Raw genomic sequence first — 15,133 nt, 5'->3', positions numbered from 1 at the left:
ATGGCCCTGTCATCTTGTAAAGGATTGCTTTTCTCACTTTTCCTCTGTGTGTCACAGGCAACTAAGAGAGCTTGTTTGTTACCCTCTTTCCCCTAGATCTTTGGTGAAAATCCCAAGTGAGCTTGAAATGCCTTACAACACTTTGCGGGATATTCTAAAAACTTACAATGTTTGCAATCTACTTTATAATGCATCCATGTTTTTTAATTTTTCTTAAGGTTATTTCACACTTAAAATGAATTTTACTTATTTAATTTTAAATGGGTAATAATATGAAAGTTAAAGTTAGTCACTCAGTTGTGTTTGACTCTTTGCAATGCCATGGACTGTAGCCTGCCACGCTCCTCTGTCCATGGAATTCTCCAAGCAAGAGTCCTGGAGTGGGTTCTCATTTCCTTCTCCAAGGGATCTTCCCAACCCAGGGATTGAACCTGGGTCTCCTGCATGGCAGGCAAATTCTTTACCGTTTGAGCCACCATATGGTGCAAAATTAGAAAACCACAGAAGAGTATCCACCCCAGGCACACCCCTCTTACCAGTTTCTTGCGTGTCCTTCCAGAGATAGACTATGCATGTGCAAACATAAAGGATGTTTCCTGTTCCTATTTTTTAAATGCACAATATTTCACTGTGAAGAGGACATGGCATCCACTCTGGTATTCTTACCTGGAGAATCACATGGACAGAGGAGCCTGGTGGGCTATACAGCCCGTGGTGCTGCAAAGAGTTCATTGAACACTAATGAAACGACTGAGCACAGACGTAGTATTTCATTGCGTGAATGTACCTCAATTTATTAAATCCTCTATTGATGAACATTTTATTTTCTTGGGCTCCAAAATCACTGCAGACAGTGACTGCAGCCATGAAATTAAAGACGCTTCCTCCTTGGAAGGAAAGGTGTGACAAACCTAGACAGCATATTAAAAAGCAGACATCACTTTGCCAACAAAATCCATATTGTCAAAGCTATAGTTTCTCCAGTGGTTATGTACGGATGTGAGAGCTGGACCATAAAGAAGGCTGAGCCCTGAAAAATAGATGCTTTCAAATTGCAGTGCAGGAGAAGACTCTTGAGAGTCCCCTGGACTGCAGGGAGATCAAACCAGTCAATCCTAAAGGAAATCAACCCTGAATATGCATTGGAAAGATTGATGCTGAAGCTGAAGCTCCAATACTTTGGCCACCTGATGCAAAGAGCTGTCTCACTGGAAACAACCCTGATGCTGGGAGAGATTGTAGGCAATGGGTGAAGGGGGGTGGCAGAGGATGAGATGGTTAAATAGCGTCACTGATTCAATGGACATGAATTTGAGCAAACTCCAGGAGATGGTGAAGGACAGAGGAACCTGGCATACTGCAGTCCATGAGGTCACAAAGAGCCAGATATAACTTCGTGACTGAACAACGACAATAAATTGATGAACATAAATTGTTTCCTGTCTGGCTATTACCGGATGCTGCCATACATGGTTAAATGCCACATATCCAAATATATTTGTAGGATAAATTTCTCTAACTGGAATTACTGAGTTAAGGAGCTTTGCTTTTATAAGTTTGAACTACTAAAGCCCACATGCTCTAGAGTCTGTGCTCTGCAACAAGAGTAGCCACCATGATGAGACGCCTACAGACCATAACAAAGGGTAGCCCCCACTCGCCACAACTAGAGAAAGCCCTTATGCAGCATCCAAGACCCAGCACAGCCATGAATAAATGAGTAACAGTGCCACTCAAACTTCAGGGAGTGAGAAAGATTCAAGAGTTGGGGAAATACTGTTTTCAAAGAAGTACGAGGAAGCATTCTGGGCCAAGAATGGTATGTACAGCTGCCACTGTTAGTCATATCTAGGCCAGTTTGCAAAGCCATATCAAAGAAAATGCCAGTTTAAGGTGGTAATTTCCACTTTCACTACCAGAGGACTAGAGTCATGTACCTTAGCAACCTATTCCTCCCCTCCCCACTCTCCCACTCCCCATGCTAAGGCACAGAAGGTAATATTCAGTTATTCAGTATTTATTCAAGAAACATTTAGTGAGCATTCACTTGGTGTTCAGGTCTGTATTGTCCACTATCAATAAGAAAATAAATAACACACTGTACCACCATCAAGTTTAAAGTAGGAGATAAGACTTCAACAGATAATTAAAGCATTATATGGTATATGAATATTCATGAAGAAGTAGTGTGGTGTAGTGGTAATGAACACAGCTTCTAAATCCAAATTGCTTATTGCTTTGACTTTGGGGAAGTTGCTTGACATTTCTTTGTCTCCACTTCCTCATCTGTAAAATGGGGACAGTAATAGTACCTACTTCATAGGGTTGTGGCTGTGAGGAGTGAATGAGATCATTTTTGTAAAGCATTGAATACATGGTAAGCCTACAGCAATTGATGGATAGTGTTGGTGCTGTCAGTAATAAGAAAGGTACTAAAACTCCAGAGCTCATGAATTCCACATCCAGAAATCCTTCCAGGCCACTTCTGAGCCACATAAGAGATGACCTGTGGAGCTCAGAGGCATTTTCCCTCTCCCTCCAGTAAGAGATCTCAACCTTATCTTGCAACCCTCACTGGATGCTGAGTCTCCTACTAGGCGCTCTTTACAACCTGCAATTCTTTGTTCCACCGCCAGACCTCAGGGCCCCAAAGTGCAGGGGAAAGACTGAACCCGGGAGGTGGACTTGCCTGTGCACTTTGCGCTGTGCATTCATAGATGCCTCGCTGGGGAAGGTCTACGCTTGTGGCCTTGCCCCTTAACTTCTCTTTGAACTGAAACGTCATTACGGTTAAGTGGACTCAGAAAGCTACAATTTGATTTCTTTTTTTTGGACAGGAAAGTAGGATTTATTGGTGGGCAGGAGTAAGGAGGGGATAGCACCAAGGTTATCAGGAGTGCGGGGCCCCCATCCTTCCAGGGGGCCATGATTGGGGGTGTATTTGGCCCCACAGCCTCTGGGATGAGCCGCTTTTCTGCCGTGTTTTCAAATTCATCCCCATTGAATTTACTAAGTCCCCACTTGGAGATTCGGGTCTTCTGGCAGTCAGGGAATTTGAACGTGGCCTGTGGAGATCAAACCAGTCAATCCTAAAGGAAATCAGTCCTGAATATTCATTGAAAGGACTGATGCTGAAGCTGAAACTCCAATACCTGATGCAAAGAACTGACTCTTTGGAAAAGACCCTGATGCTGGGAAAGATTGAAGGCAGGAGGAGAAGGGGACGACAGAGGACGAGATGGTTGGATGGCATCACTGACTCGATGGACGTGAGTCTGAGCAAGCTCTGGGAGTTGGTGATGGACAGGGAAGCCTGGCATGCTGCAGTCCATGGGGTAGCAAAGAGACATGACTGAGCAACTGAACTGACTGTGGACGGCGTCAGTCACATGCTGTTTGCTCTGCAGCTTGGTGGGGATGGACATTATGATTTGGCCAATGTGGACCCTGGCCACTGTGCCCTAAGCTTTCCAAAGGCACCACACTTACCTGCCTGGAGCCTGATTACAGACAGTAGCTAATCATGAATGGCAACCCATGCAGGCAACAGACCACATACACTACCAAAGAGGCTGCTGTTTGCAGCCATTGCACACCAGGACCCCATGGAGAAAGGAGCACAGTCAGCTTCATTGGCTGCAATAAAACTTGATCTTTTATTTGGAAACAACAGCAGAACATAGGGCCCCAGTTACGGGAGTTCACAGCAGGCTCCCTAGACAGGTGTAAATACAAATGTTGGGAGGGGCAGTTTCTGAGGCTCTCACCCTATCTTTAGCCCACTCTGCTCTGAGAATGAAATTGCTGCAGGAAGGGAGACCCTTTCCAGGGCCCAAAAGGAAGCTCTTGTCTAACACTCAGAAATAAATTGTCCAAGGGGACATACATACTGACAAAGCAAGAGACTTTATTGGAAAGGGGTGCCCAAGCAGAGAGCAGGAGGGTATGGGAACCCAGAGGACTGCCCTGCCACTGGCTCGCAGTCCTGGGTTTTTTTGGATTGGATTAGTTTCCAGGTCTTCTCTGGCCAGTCACTCCGACTCAGGGTCCTTCCTGGTGGTGCACACATTGCTTAGCCAGGGTGGATGACAACAAGAAGGATTCTGGGAGGTGGTAGGACACGTGGCATCTCCTTTTGACCTTTCCCAAATTATTTTGGTTGGTGGTGGCTTGTTAGTTCCATGTTCCTTACCAGGACCTTCTATCATAAAATAACTAACACAAATGGTTGCTATGATACCTGGGCACGGTGGGCACTTTTAGTCCGTGTGTTCCCCCTAACAAAATCAACTGGAGGTGAGCAAGGCCTTGGAAAGCAATCCTGCTTTCCAAGGCTGGTTAGTGGAGACAAGGTCTTTGCCACCTCTCCTGGGCAAGTGAGACCAACACTAGGACAGTGAGGGTGCCTACCCGCCAGCCACGGGATGGCAGCAGACCCCACCCATCCATCGTCATCTGGGAGTGAGATAGAAATAATTACTTACTAATTCTTCCGTGATTGTCTTGTTTCCCTCACGGTAAACAAGGCGGTCATTTCTGGGACTAGAAAAGCCCAAAGTCCCAAGACCCAAGAGACATATTATTTTTTTGAACCTCTTCATTAATTGAAGGCTGTCGGATCAACGAGCCGTGGTATCAGGAAGAAGCTGGGTCAAGCTCTAACCACGAAGGCAGAAGAACGGGTTTGGCTGGGTCGTTCTGAGTAGCTCCTCATTAAAATGGGATTATTACTCACTCATGGAATGTCCTCCCTCAGACAAATACGATGTTTCCCCTGCGAGCCCATTTTATTAGCACAGGAAGCCTTCACTCTGACTCTCAGGGTCCCAAACTGGAAAACTGGAAACAGAAACATAAGTGGCCTCTTTGTGGCTTAATACCCCAGCAGAACCTAAGGTCATGGTTCAGAGTCTCACACGTAGACACACACACACTCCATTCTGCCACCCCGGGCATGTTGTTTTTAGAGACTTGGCTTTTACTGGAGAAAGGGGAAGCTAATATTTACTAAGCACTTAGACTGTGTCACCACTAAGCAGTGTGCTTCCATTATATTATCAGATGGGATCTGATTTTGAAGATATGGGGTATTAAGGAAACTGATACCCAAAGAGGTGATGTTTTCCAAACAAAACACCTACTTAATACATGGCAAAGACAGGGCTTGTACCCTGATAGTCAGAGTCCACTGCTTCTGCTCTTTCCATTGAGCACACTGCTTGTGTGTGCTGATTTATTCAAATAAGTACTTCAAAGCACCAAGTATGTCAAACCCCCAGCTAGAAGGCCTTCCACATAAAAGGGACAGCTCCACTAAAAGGTGTAATTTATACTTCAGTAAACCTGGTTTTTAAAAAGGTGTTGACTATAATATATAAAAAGCTCCTACAGAACAATAATTAAATAACCATCAACTCAATAGAAAAGTACAAATAGAAACTAAATATAAATATCCTTTAAACGTAAGAAAAAATACTCATCCTCATTCATAATAAAATTAATTCAGAGCTTCCCTGGTGGCTCAGTGGTAAAGTATTCACCTGCCAGTGCAGGAGCCATGGGTTCAATATCTCTGGGAAGATCCCACATGCTGCGGAGCAACTAAGCCCATGTGCCGTCACTTCTGAGCCAGTGCTGTAGAGCCTGGGAGCCACAGCTGCTGAAGCCCGGGCGCCCTAGAGCCTGTGCTCCACAACAAGAGAAGCCACGGCAGTGAGAAGCCGGTGCACCGCAACTAGAGAGTAGCCCCTGCTCACTGCAGGTAGAGAAAAGCCCATGAAGACCGAGCAGCAATGAAGACCGAGCACAGCCCAAAATAAAGAAAGAAAGACAAAGTTATAGAAACATAATCCACCGGAGGAAGGAATGGCAAACCGCCCCAGTACACTTGCCGTGAGAACCTCATGAACTGTTTAAAAGGACAAAAAGATACGACACCAAAAGATGAGTCCCCTGGGTCTGAAGGTGTCCAATAAGCTACTGGGGAAGAGCAGAGAACTACCAATAGTCCCAGAAAGAATGAAGCGGCTGGTCAAAGTGGAAATGACTCTCAGTTGTGGATGTGTCGAGCGATGAAAGTAAATTCCGATTCTGCAAAGAATAGTATTGCATAGGAACCTGGAATGCTAGGTCCGTGAATCAAGGTAAACTGGACATGGTCAAACAGGAGATGGTAAGAATAAACATTGACATCTTAGGAATCAGTAAATTAAAATGGATGGGAATGGGCGAATTTAATTCTACTATTAAATATATTTAATATCTATGACTGTGGGCAAGAATCCCATAGAAGAAATGGAGTAACCCTGATAATCAACAAGAGTCTGAAATGCAATACTTGGGTGCAGCCTCAGAAATGACACAATGATCTTGGTTCGTTTCCAAAGCAAGCCATTCAACATCACAGTAATCCAAGTCTATCCCCTACCACTGATGCTGAAGAAAGTCAAGTTGATCAGTTCTATGAAGACCTAGAAGACCTCCTAGAACTAACACCAAAAAAGGATGTTCTATTCATCATTGGGGATTGAAATGCAAAAGTAGGAAGTCAAGAGATACCTGGAGGAACAGGCTAAGTTTGGCAAACAAAATGAAGCAGGGCAAAGGCTAACTGAATTCTGCCAAGAGAATGCACTGGTCGTAGCAAATACACTTTTTCAACAACGCAAGACAACTTTACACATGGACATTACTAAATGGCGAATACTGAAACCAAATTGATTACATTCTTTGTAGCCGAAGATGGAGAAGCTCTATACAGTCAGGAAAAACAAGACCTGGAGCTAACTGTGGCTCAGATCATCAGTTTCTCATAACAAAATTCATAATTAAGCTAAAGAAAGCAGGGAAAACGACTAGGCCAGTCAGGTATGACTTAAATCAAATCCTCTATGAATATTCAGTGCAGGTAATGAATACATTCAAGGGACCAAAACTTGTAAACAGTGTGCCTGAAGAACTATGGATGGAGGTCCATAATATTGTAAAGGAAGCAGCGAACAAAACCATCCCAAAGAAAAAGAAAAGCAAGAAGGCCAAGTGGTTATCTGAGGAGACCTTACAAATTAAAGAAAGAAGAGAAGTGAAAAGCAAAGGAGAAAGGGAAAAGTGTATCTAACTAAAAGCAGATTTCCAAAAAACAGCATGGAGAGACAAAAAGGTCTTCAATTCACAGTGTATGATAGTAGAAGAAAACAACAGAAGATCTCTTCAGGAAAATTGGAGATATCAAGGGAACATTTTGCCTAAAGATGGGCACAATAAAGGACATAAATGGTAGAGACTTAGGAGATACTGGAGCGATCAGGAAGAGATGGAAAGAATACATGGAAGAACTGTACAAAAAAGATCCAGATGAATTGTATGACTCCAGTGGTGTGGTCAGCCACCCAGAACCAGATTTTGGGGAGAACAAAGTCAAATGGGCCTTAGGAAGCACTGCTGTTAATGAAGTTAGTGGATGTGATGGAATTCCAGTAGAACTATTCAAAACCCTAAAGGATGATGCCATCAAGGTGTTACATTCAATATGTCAGCAAATCTACAAGACCCAGCAGTGGCCACAGGACTGGAAAAGGTCAATCCTTATCCTAATTTCCCAGAAGGGTAGTACTAAAGAATATGCTAACCGTCAGACAATTGGACTCATGTCCCGTGCTAGTTAAGGTCGTGCTTAAAAACTTGCATGCTAGGCTTCAGCATTATGCGAACCAAGAACTTCCAAATGTCCAAGCTGGAATTAGAAAAGGAAGAGGAATTGGAGATCAAATTGCCAATGTTCACTGGATCATAGAGAAACCTACAGAAAAGCGTCTACCTCTGTTTCATTAACTACACCAAAGCCTTTGACTTTGTGGAACATCATAAACTGTGGAAAGGGCTTAAAGAGATGGGGATACAAGACCATCTTATCTGAGGAATCTGTATGTGGGTCAAGAAGCAACAGTGAGAACCCTGCATGAACAGCTGACTGGTTCAAGATTGAGAGAGGAGTACAACAGGGCTTCTGCTGTCGCCCTATTTGTTTAATCTGCACGCTGAGCACATCATGCGAAATGCTGGGCTGGATGAGTTACAAGTTGGAATCAAGATAAGTGGGAGAAACATCAACAACCTTAGATATGCAGATGATACCACTCTAATGGCAGAAAGCAAAGAGAAACTAAAGAGCCTCTTGACAAGGGTGAAGAAAGAGAGTGAAAGAGCCAGCTTAAAATAGAATATTAAAAAAACTAAGATCATGGCATCCGGTCCCATTACTTCATGGCAAATAGAGGGGGAAAAGGTGGAAGTAGTGACAGATTTCCTGTTCTTGGGCTTTGAAATCACTGTGGATGGTGACTGCAGCCATGAAATCAGAAGACATTTGCTTCTGGGCAGGAAAGCTTTAACAAACCTAGACAGTGTGATGAAAAGCTGAGATATTACTCTGCTAACAAGTGTCCATATAATAAAGGCTATGATTTTCCCAGTGGTCACATAAACGGTTGTGAGAGCTGGTCCATAAAGAAGGCGGTCTTGAAGAATTGATGCCTTCGAACTACGGTGCTGGAAAAGACTCCTGAGAGTCCCTTGGACAGCAAGGAGATCAAACCAGTCAATTTTAAGGGAAATCAAGCCTGAATACTCATTGGAAGGATTGGTGCTGAAGTTGAAACTCCAGTATTTTGGTAATCTGACGCGAATAGCTGACTCACTGGTAAAGTCCCTGATGCTGGGAAAGATCGAGGGCAGAAGAAGAAAAGGGCGTCAGAAGATGAGAAGGTATCACCAAAGCAATGGACATGAACTTGGGCAAACTTCGGGAGATGGTGAAGGACAGTGAAGCCTGGAGTCCTGCAATCCATGGGGTTGCAGAGTCGGACATGACTGAGCAACTGAACACCAACAACAAAATTATATAAAAATTTTTTTAATTAATTCAAATCAAGTGTCACTCTACTACCTTTTATTACTTGTTGACTTGTAAAAACCCAAGTGATGGAAAACCCTTAGCTTAGGCATAAATATGGATAAATAGGAACCATCATACCTTATGCTGTGCTTAGTCACACAGTTGTATCAGACTGTTTGTGACTCAAAGGACTGTAGCCCGCCAGGCTCCTCTGTCCCTTGGGATCAGATAAGAATACTGGACTGGGTTCCCATGCCCTCCTGAAGGGGATCTTCCCAACCAATATATATAAATTGGAACAATAGCTACTGAGGGCAATTTGGCAGTGTCTACCATAATCCCATATGTATATACTCTTACATACAGCATAGGAATTTATCCAACAGTTATAGCTACAGGTGTGAAAAAGATGTATATACAAGGTTTTTCACTGAAGCAGTATTTGAAAGAAAGAGCAAAAATCTGAAAAGTTAAATGTCCATCAACCAGGCTCTGGTTAGATAAATCATTGGACATCATAGTGGAATACTATGCAGCTATAGAAAAGAATGCGAAGTATCTGTGTGTGATATGAAAAGAAGTGATATGGAAAAATCTCCAAGACATATTATTTGAAAAAAAAGCAAGATACTGAACCGTGTTTATAGTAGGTAGCATTTCTATAAAAAAGGAGAGAGATCCTATGTATTTATATTATCTTGTAAATGCGTTTAAAAAATCTCTTAAGGGAGACGCAAGAAGCTAGTAAGAGTGTTTATCTGTTGTAAAAGGTAAAGGTGGGAAAGATAATTTCACTATACTTTTTCAAAATTTTGAAGTTTGAAACTTAATGAATTTTTAAAATTAAATACGATTTTTAAAAAGAAACCAATGTAGTGGGAGAACTGCGCCGCATGTACAGGCTGCCTGTGGGACCGCCTCCAGAACCACGCCCTTGGAACTGCTCCCTTCAGCACTCTTCACCTGAAGAAGTGACTCATAACACGCAGCCTCCAGAACTGGCTCACCAATGAACGCACTCCCCTAAAGCCTTGCAGTTGTAAGAAGGGGTGGATCTGCTGAGATCGCAAAGTGATTCAGTCTGGTTGACTCTAACCTAGGCTCCATCCTCTAACCTAAACTCCGTAACCTACACATGAAGCTCATTCAACTTGAGAAAAGAACTTTTAGTCCTGAGATTTTAGTTCTAAGAAATCCTCTTCTTCCTTACCCCTTGGAAGTCCTTTAAAATCCTTCATTTGCTCACCAAAGAAATCGGTTTGGCAACTGACCTTGTGAGTTTAAAGAAGGAAAAAAAAAATGTATTCATTTGATTCCAGCATTAATTTAAAGTACCTGAGATTCACAACCTGGAAATAGGCAGAGATTTCTTCAGGCACAAAAATCAAATAGCCCGGGACTTCCTTGGTGGCACAGTGGGTAAGAATCAGCCTACCAATGCAGGGGGCACGGATTTGAGCCGTGGTCTAGGAAGATTCCACATCCCATGGGGCAACCAGCCCCCTGTGCCACAACTTCTGAGCCCACGTTCTACAGCCTGCACACCCAGCTACTGAGCCTGAGCGCTCCAATGACTGAAGCCCTTTCGCCAAGAGCCAGGGCTCTGCAACAAAAGAAGCCACTGCAATGAGAAGCCTGGGCACCTCGGTGAAGAACAGCCCCTGCTTGCCGCAGCTAGAGAAAGCCCTCGCACAGCAGTGAAGATCCAGTGCAACTAAAAGCAAATTAATTAATTAATTAAAGAGAAGAAAACAAATATCCATTTAAAAACTGGATAGGAAATTCCCTGGAGGTCCAGTGGAGACTTTGCTCTCACTGCCAAGGACCTGGGTTCAATCCCCGACTGGAAAACTAAACTCCCACACGCCTTGGGGTGTGGCCACAAAATGAATAGACTTCATCAGAATTTGAAACTTCTGCTCTTGATAAGACATAGTTAAGAAAATGAATAGGAAATCCATAGACTAGGAGGATATATTCATAAAATGTTTATTTCACAAATGGCTAGTATCAAGAATGTATTTTAAAACTCTTACATGAATGGAGAGAGTAACATGGAAACTTTACATTACCATTTGTAGAATAGATAGCCAATGGGAATTTGCTGTATGTCTCAGGGAACTCAAACAGGGGCTCTGTATCAACCTAGAGGGCTGGGATGAGGAGGGAGATGGGAGGGAAGTTCCAGAAGGAGGGAATATATGTATACCTATGGCTGATTCATGTGGAGGTTTGACAGAAAACAAAATTCTGTAAAGCAATTATCCTTTACTTAAGAAATAAAAAAAAAAACTCTTACAAATCAATAAGAAAAAGACCAAAAAAATTTTAATGAGCAAAAAACTTGGACACTCACAAAAGAAAATATACAAAATGCTGATAATCTCATTAAAAAGTGCTCAAAGTTTTACCCATAAGAGAAATGCAATTTAAAACTATGAGATACCATCCAAACCCCACTATAATGGTTAAAATTTAAAAAACTGAGAATACCGAGTGTTGGCTAGGATGGAGTGACTAGAACTCTTATATACTGATGGCAGGAGTGAGAAATGGTACAACCACTCTGGAAAAATATTCAGTGGTTTCTTATAAACATACATCTACTCTATGACCCAAGAATTCCAATCCTAAGCAATCACTCAAGAGAAATGAAACCTATGTCCATACAAAGACTTGACCAAGAGTATTCAAAGACATTTTAATTCATAATAACCTCGAGTTGAAAACAACCCAAATATCCATCCCAGTAGAGTAGTTAAATTCATACAGTGGAAAGTTAGTCAATAATAATAAGGAACTAACTACTGAAATGCACAATAATGTAAACGAACTTCACGGATACAAACTTTATGTTGAACAAAAGAAACCAGACCCAACAGAGTGTGTGCAGTTTGTTTCAATTATAGGAAGATCTAGAACAGGCAAAACTAATTAATGGTGGTTAAAATGAGAAGTGTGGTTGTGTCTGGAGATGTCAGATTGCTAAGGCAGCGGAAATGTTCTATATTTTGATAGGAGTGAAAGTTACATAAATGTACGTATTTGTCAAATTTCATCAAATTTTGCACTTCAGATTTGTGTGTCTCATTGTCCCGCCCTCCCCCCCTCCAAAAAAACCTTATAAATAAATATTGACCTATACTTGGTAGATTAGGCTCTAGTAACATAAATATATGGGCTTCCCTGGTGGCTCAGATGGTAAAGAATCTGCCTGCAGTGCAGGAGACCTGGGTTCGATCCCTGGGTTGGGAAGATACCCTAGAGAAGGGAATGGCTACCCACTCCAGTATTCTTGCCTGGAAAAAAACACACGATGGGGGAGCCTGACGGGCTACAGTCCATGGGGTCACAAAGAGTCAGACATGACTGAGTGACTAAGCACAACACAGCACTATATATACGTATAATATGCTATACATACTATATGAAGGTAGTGGGAGCCATTTATATCACGGTTGGCCAAAGGGAGTTACAAAAATGGAGAGGGAGAACATTCCGTGTGAAGGTTTATTCGATTTGGAGATATCAGTATGAACTCACAGTTTCAAATAAACACCCTGACTTTGTCCACTGAGAAAGCCTAGAGAAGGAATGACATACCAGTTGTTACAAGCACACATAGCAACCAGACCTTTGGTTCCAAATACCATTCTCCAACAAGGGGCACCAGGATTTCTTGGCTAACAGACTTCTGCAAAGAATGTATAAGATAAGCCTAAAATATCTTCTTGTGCCAGAAAGTGAGAAAGCGTTCAAAGAACATTGGGAATTTATCAAAAGATTGTATCAAATCTATCAAATTTACCAAAAACTTATCAAATCTATCTGATTTTATCAAATTTATCGAAAGAACACAGAAGCCAACCTTCAAGACCTCCCACTGGCCAAATTGAGAACAATCTGAGCATCAGAACTCTCTCATTTATTATTATTACTTTAAGGGACTTCCCTGGTGTGGTTCGGTCCCTGGGTCAGGAAGATCCTCTGGAGAAGAGAATGGGAACCCATTCCAGTATTCTTGCCTGGAAAATCCCATGGATAGAGGAGCCTGGCAAGCTACAGTCCATGGGGTCACAAGAGTCGGACATGACTTAGCGACTAAACCACCACCAGTGGTTAAGAATCCACCTCCCAATGCAGGGGATGGTGGTTTGATCCCTGATCAGGGAGCAAAGATCTCACACGCCATGGAGCAATTAAACCCTCGAGCCACAACTGCACCCAGCTCTGGCTCTGCCATACTGACTATGTAAACTTGAGCAGTTTATTTAAAATCCTAGGTTTCCTCATTCATCAAAAAGAGACAGCCATACCACCCAGGGCTCTTGTAGTAAATGAAGCCCACAATGTACATGACATGTGCAGCATAGTGCCCAGTTCGTAGTAAACCATAAATGCTTATTCTTCATGCAATTAACTTCCCATGTCTCTTATCGTGCTAGTTCTATTAATTCCCTGGCTAGTGGTGGGGATTATTCATGCCAAACCTTTCCACGTGCTGCCCATTTGCCCTTTGCTCTCTGCCCTAAGTGTAATGCAGGTTTGTTTTGTCAGGAAGATCAAGGCCTTGGAGCTGGGCCCAGCAGGCAGGATGTAACATGAAGAGCAATGGGTTACAAAGTGTTTTGCAAAATATACCTCAAGGCAGAGATCTGGGGCAGTGCTGGCACCCTGAGCCCCCGGGGTTGCCCTGAGCCCCCCAGAGATGGCCCTCTCCTAACAACAGGTGCTGGTACACTTCCAACAAAGCTAAGAAGTCTATTCTCTACTCAGGAATTTAGAGGGAGAAGAAGTGGTGTCCAGGGAAGGTCAGATATAACAGCTGTCCAGAGCTCACAACTGTTGCCACACTCAAGGCCACGGTACTTTAAGGTGGTCCAACTAAAGCCTGTCAAAAAGGCCAGCTAGGGGACGCTCCGGGCCTCCTGGTGAACTGGAAAACAGAACACTGGGACTATGAACAGCTGTAGGATGGACTCCTCCACAGAATCACACATGACCATTTCTTTTCTGCTCAAAACAAACAGTCTGGAAGTGGACATCTGGCCCCCAAATTTGGGATCTGCTGCTTGCATAGACCTTACTCCATTTCCTACACGCAACCAAATCATCCTTTGTCCCAACAGCAAGAGGGTGGTTTCATCTTCCAGTCTGTGACCAGAGTCAGGAAATTTAGCAAGTTTAGTTAACAATGTAACTCATGATGGTGTAGGGAAATTGATCTTGTTTTGGGTTAGTAGATGTCTAAATTCTCTTGGTTTTTACAAACTAGTAGATTTGAAACACAGTAAAAACTCGAGACTCCAGATCAAAATTTGAACCCACTTGAAACAGATGGCAACTTTTACTGAAGCCTTCAGTCCACCTTGCAACTTTTGTTCCTTCTTGTGAGAAGTCATCCCAATATTTCTGGTGGTGATGCAAAAGCCCTGGACTTCTCTGTGGCTCAGCTCGTGGTGAGGGGATTCAGAGCTCCTCTCTTCTCCATGCCAGACCAAAGTCCAATCAGCCTGCTCCTAGGATCAGCATTAGGCCCTGCATAATTGTGCTGTTTGCTGACTAACTCCCGAACTCTGAACTTTACCTGTCTCAATCTACAGTCCGGGTCCATTTCCCCATTACGTTAGTCATCTCTATGACTTGGCTCCTTCCTGCTGATAACTGTTAGATCTTGGGATGTCCTATTTTCTTACCACTTATCATCCTTCAGTGGCCCCAGAATTTCTGTAATAGGAGTTCTTAGAAGTAGCAGTCTCTTTCAAAGGTGGTTAGGCATGTCTCCGTTCTTGTACAATTCTAGGGGCATCCCTTACTCTATATTTCACATAAATGATATTTCTTCAGAGAGATGAAACTCGAGGACTCAGGAAATTGCTGTGAAGTTGCATTTCCCTAGAACTCTTTCTTCTTATGTGTGTCTGCTAAGTTGCTTCAATTGCACCCAACTCTTTACCACCTTACGGACTGTAGCCCACCAGGCTCCTCTGTCTATGGGATTCTCCAGGCAAGAATACTGAGGTGGGTTGCCCCCTTCCAAGGGATCTTCCTGATCCAGGGATTGAATCCCACGTCTCCTGCAGCTCCTGCACTGCAGGCGGATTCTTTACCGCTGAGCCACTGGGGTAGCCTAAACTGTGTGTTTATCTGGAGAGGTTGATGGGTGGGGAGGCTAAAATTCTCTCCAAGTCACCTCTTTGTGCTGCCACTACCACCCATGACCAGATAGGAAAATAAATG

The 15,133-nt window shown here is 43.1% G+C and overlaps 1 non-coding gene across 1 annotated transcript; it reads right to left on the bottom strand.

Moving 5' to 3' along the window:
* Positions 1-3,509: 3,509 nt before the first annotated feature.
* On the bottom strand, positions 3,510-3,642 carry LOC133237082 (small nucleolar RNA SNORA70). Its single transcript, XR_009733116.1, has one exon. It is a non-coding gene; the product is annotated as a small nucleolar RNA SNORA70 (small nucleolar RNA).
* Between the last annotated feature and the right edge of the window lie 11,491 nt (positions 3,643-15,133).

Source organism: Bos javanicus, chromosome 23, assembly GCF_032452875.1.
Source record: "Bos javanicus breed banteng chromosome 23, ARS-OSU_banteng_1.0, whole genome shotgun sequence".
NCBI classification, from domain to species: domain Eukaryota; kingdom Metazoa; phylum Chordata; class Mammalia; order Artiodactyla; family Bovidae; genus Bos; species Bos javanicus.
This window is presented reverse-complemented; position numbering and strand designations above follow the sequence as displayed.